At 29.0% G+C, this 5,410-nt stretch overlaps 1 pseudogene; it reads right to left on the reverse strand.

Moving 5' to 3' along the window:
* Window positions 1–2,793: 2,793 nt before the first annotated feature.
* Window positions 2,794–4,945, reverse strand: LOC113381207 (annotated as a pseudogene).
* Between the last annotated feature and the right edge of the window lie 465 nt (window positions 4,946–5,410).

Genomic DNA, 5,410 nt, shown 5'->3' on the forward strand with positions numbered 1-5,410 from the left:
TATATATATATATATATATATATATCTATATATTATAACATGACATGTTTTATGTCTATATTATAATGAATAAACGTATTACCTTAGGCACCTTGCTCTCGCTGCCAAATTCAAACCTGCCTTTTATCCATTAGCAGGTGCCTTAATTGGCACTTGTGTAGGTGGTCCTATTGGCCTAATAGCTGGTTTCAAAGTTGGTGGAGCAGCAGCAATGGGATGTGGAGTATTAGGATTCACTGGAGGCCAAATACTAAAAAAAAGAAAACATATAATTATGCAAGATGTTGACAAAAAACAGCAATGATTTATCGGTGGAGCAAAAATCATTAAAAATGTGGAGAAACAAATCTTTTTTTATAAAATAAAAACTAATGTGATCATTGGAATATCATAACTTTTGTACACTATTTATGTTTAAATGCAAAGAATATTAATAGAAAAATAAATTATTTATGAAATAGTATATTTGTTTAGATTTTGCATACCTCTACCTCTTTACTTCATTAGTGTATTAATTTTTTTGTGGTACCGGTTGGGATTCTGATACTTCTTCGTTCAATATTCAGGATCATGTGTTCAACTTTGACTGAGGAGTTCATGTCGAATTCAAGTAAAACCTTTCAAATTTTTATATAAGGAAAGAAACTTGTTAGTTGCATAAAGTTTAGATAATATTTTAAAGAAAAACTATGTGTACACTTGATTTATAGTTTTATTGAAGTTAGAAGACTTTAAAACAAAAACATACCAAAGACATTGTTCCCTCTGATATAATTATTTAGCATAAACAAAAACAGATTTTTTTTAAACAACTTCTAGAAGCTATGTAGTCACAACTACATACATGTTATTACATTTTTAAGTAAGTTGATTTTTTCAATAGAAAAATATATCCATAAATTCGATATGTGCTGTGATATAAGAAATTGCATAGAATTTTTCCACCATTCTACTAGAGTTCACTGAGTCTGATTATTGTCGAACAGACTGCTGTACATAATTTTAATAGGAACTATGTTCATCGAGGTATAATAAGTCCAGATAATATGTTCCCACCGGTGGACACGCGGTCCGGTATAGTGCAGTAATTGGAGAGGAAAAAAAGGGTGTAACCTCTGAATTTTTTTTACTGTACTCCGATTTGCATAAAGTTTTGGAAATAGGCTTATCTTACACTTAAGTTCAAAAGTAAAAACAATTTGCACTCCGCCACCACTCCCCGGGGGGGGAGGGGGTTAATGCCAAAGCTACCCGCCAAGGTCCCTTTATGTATAAATTGACATTGAGACATTTAATCGCAAGAAAACGTGTTTCTCAAACTCTAAAGTGTTTTCTAATACATTTACCTTACAATAAAATCTTTTTTAATCTCTTGAAAATCCTACAACCCTTGCGAACCACCTTTGAGTTAAAAAAAACTCCTATAAGTAGGTATTTTTTTATAAAAATTTATTTTGGTATGACATAAAAAGATTTAAGTACATATATATGGTAATTCCCATATCTATAATTTTTTCAAATCTCAAAACTACCCTTAAATATAACAGTTAATATTTATGATTACATATTTATAAATTATTTAATTATAGAATAAGAAATCAGAATTTATCATAAACATCATATACATATAGTCCTACTACTGGTGGTACCTAATACTGCGTACTTACACATTGTTACAAATATGGTCACAATTTGACAAAAATGCGTTTAGTTTTTGGGTCACAAGTCCTTTAATTCTGTTTCCATCACAATTTGTAATACACCATTTGGAAGGTAGTTAAAAGGACTCTGTTTTTATTATGTAAATTTGCGTATCTCTACTCATTTTGAAATGGCGGCCGCGCACTCTTTAAACAATCATAACTTTGTCAATTTTTGTGTAAAAAAAAAATACAAAACAATAATAAACCAGAAAAAGGCCTCTGATTTCTATCTATATACTTTTATACGTATCTTTTATTTTTTAATATATAATGAATGGAATAAGTTGGATTTTTAAAAAAATCGAAAAAAATATTTTCATAAAATTGTGAGTTTTCTGAAAATAGTTTGTACTAAAGTAGTGAATCCACTAAAATTCATCAAGATCTCTATTATTCTAGATTGGAATGTAAATAATTATGATTTTGGTGGAAATGATGCTCATTTAATCACATGATTGAAATGAAAAAAAAACATTGTATGTGCCTTTTATTTGCATGATAGCTTTATTATTGTACAAGCGAAAAACTTGTAAAAGCACTCATTTTAAAGCTTATTTTGAGCATAAATCCCCATTCCACCGGAATATATAAAATGTAATACCTCGCCGTTAGAAGCCTTTGAATACAACAAAAACGACTTTGCTCTTTGCTTCCTAGAACACTGTATAAAACGCCAAATTATTAAGATTTTAATTGACATAATTTTTTTCATTTCATGATTCTCGTTGAAAGGTATATTTTTGAAGATATTTGCAAAAAAAAACGAAAAAACCGCCAAAAATGTATGAAAATTATGAAACATTTTTTTCTTATAATTAGTTCTTCTATCGATATCCGACGTTATTTTGGAAAAATAAAATTACACCATTGAGAAGGGGTGCCATTCCCTCGGGAGGTAGTGGCGGAGTCCAAATTGTTTTCACTTTTGTTCTTGGGAATAAGATGATCCTAATTCCAAAGTCTCATGCAAATCGGAGCACAGTAAAAAAGTTCCGGCCCAAAACGTAATAAAGTAATTTATGTTTATTTATCTATGGTAGTAATGCAGTTGCGTTGTGATCCCCCGGTGAGCATGCCGTCTTCAACGTAATTATGAAGAAGATGGCATGACTTCCCAAAGACTTTTTATTGTATATCCATTTCTTGGAGTTTCTATGGCCAAACCCAAATCCTTGCTGTAAATTGGAACGCGATCAACAGAATGTTCTCCTTCGGCTATGTACGTAGTTAATGTAGATGGAGTATCTTTAGATTTATCTAATTCCTGTACATCTTCAAAATTTGGATCAGCAGGCGGTGGACTAAAAACCTATAAATTAATACCGTTTCAATCAATTTCTAATAATAATATACCTATATGTTATTTAAGTATACGTTATACTTTACTTGATCTTTCAATGAATACTCTACACCAAATATAGGGTTTGGCTATATACAGAGTGAAGTGAAATTAATTCTTTATATACTGCTCCAAGTCTATCCTCTGGATCAATTCTGAATCCTAATAAATATCCTCCACTCTGCTCCGAAACGATAATGACTAAAGCTGGACCAAATTTACTATCGCGGACTTGGATCTTATTATAAATAGATACTGTTAGTTTTATATCAACACATTATATCAATTCACAATTAATTTATTACCGTAACTATTTGCATATATGGCAATGTGATATTGAAGCATTCGTTTAGATCAGCATACCAAACTATTCTAATGTTTGTTATTAGAAATGTTCCTAAATTACCCTGGTCGCTCGAAAGATTCCAAACACCATTTACTTTTTGATACACTTGCTCATTTTTTAAGACTGATAGAGCTCCACTATTTAGAATGGATGCTCTTAATTTCAAGTCTCTGTACATTTTTGTCGACGTGTAGGCTCTTAAAAATGGTTTAATGGATTAATAATAATAATAATAATAATTTTACACATATGTATATAATATATTACATTAGGGAACGAATTCATTATCTTTAAGCGATATTTCAAGACAATTTATATAATTATAAATCCAAGTTCTCTTCTACATTTCCCAGTTTCTATAATTTCCTACTTAAAATAATTAGATTGAACATGCAGCTGTTTCAATTAAACATTTTGTTTTGTATTTTAATTTTAATTTTTATTTTAATTATGTTGTGCTAAAACTCGGACTGATGAATCATTGAATTTTCGATTAATGAAAATAAACCATCATTTATTTAAGCGTTAACAAATACACTTTTTAAACTTAAACCATGAATGAATTTATGCTTGGAAGCATTTTAACCAGGTACGGATGCTTCACCCAAGGGTGGAAAGTGTAAGAAAACAGTCTATTTCTATTTTGGATACAAATGTGAAAACAAAAGAAAATTAAATCGAACCAAGAAATTAGGAAGATAATGCAGGAATGCAACGTGGACTAAAAATTGTGAAAATATGTACTCTCACACCATGACTTCGATCATGAGTTATCATTCTTTAAATAATTAAAATTATTTAACTTACTTATGAACACCAATCACCAAAGAAAAATGTTTTTTGTCCAATAAACTAATATCTGTAAAAATAAATTCAAATTTGGAAGACCCATTAGCAGCCATTATATGCAGAGCATCTGTCGTTGCTCTTAGTTTTGATATAACTGTTTTGATACTCATGTTAATTATGCAGTTATATCCTATAGCTGCAATTAAATAGAACGAATTAATTAATTAAACAAAAACTAATTCTGAGCATTATATACACCAAAAGGCTCACTCAAATTAACACGAGGTGTAGCATGAGAATGCCACATTAATATGATATTTGTTATTAACAAACGTCCCTTATCTCCGCTATTTCCTTTAGAATCTTCAACAGCATCCATTCGATCTACCAATTTTTCACCGGATCTTAATTTAAGAATGCTGTGGAAATGCCCAAAATATTATGTTACAAAAGTATAATATAATTCCAATTGTAGTAATTTAAATATCAATAAAAAGTAGACTATTATGAATAGTAATAAAAATGCTCTGTGCGTAATAGTCCAAAACGGTTATAATCATTTTTTTCATTGAGATTGTTGATTATTCGAAATTAATAAATTAAATGTCAGTTTTTATTTTAACGATTTTGAAAGTAATACATATTAATTGATTAATATTAAATAAAAATATACAATGTAGGCGGTAGAGTGAATATCTACCTTACTTACGAGTAGGGAATGTCAAAACGAATTTCTCTATCCTCCCAAACTAATGCAAATTCAGTCATTTTATACAAGTATAATTATTGTTAAATATTGAAGAATATTATTCAAGAATGTCAATCGACCCTCAAAAATACAAAATATTGTTACCTTGCCAACCGATAATCTAAACATTATTTGCGCATGCTCTTGCTTTGAAAAGTTTATGCATTTATGAACTTGTTCTGTTCGTTGTTCATGAATTATGTCGATGAGTTTTGTTATAAACATCATAATTTTTCCTAAAATTTCATTCATTTTCTATATTTGCAACGTATGGTTTTATACCTGGAATAATTTTTGCATATATATTGTTAATTGATTTTGTTATTTTATAATATTTTTGTTAACATATAGGCAAATCAAGTAATAATAACAATTGTATTGTATTATTATATATATTCGTAATTATTATATTCTCAATATAAAAAACAAATGTATAACAAAATTAAATAAATTATTGAAAATTAAACCAAACTTCATAATTTTAT

This window comes from Ctenocephalides felis, unplaced genomic scaffold, assembly GCF_003426905.1.
Source record: "Ctenocephalides felis isolate EL2017-DRISC unplaced genomic scaffold, ASM342690v1 CF-g0.4_SCAFFOLD_02692, whole genome shotgun sequence".
Lineage (NCBI taxonomy): Eukaryota > Metazoa > Arthropoda > Insecta > Siphonaptera > Pulicidae > Ctenocephalides > Ctenocephalides felis.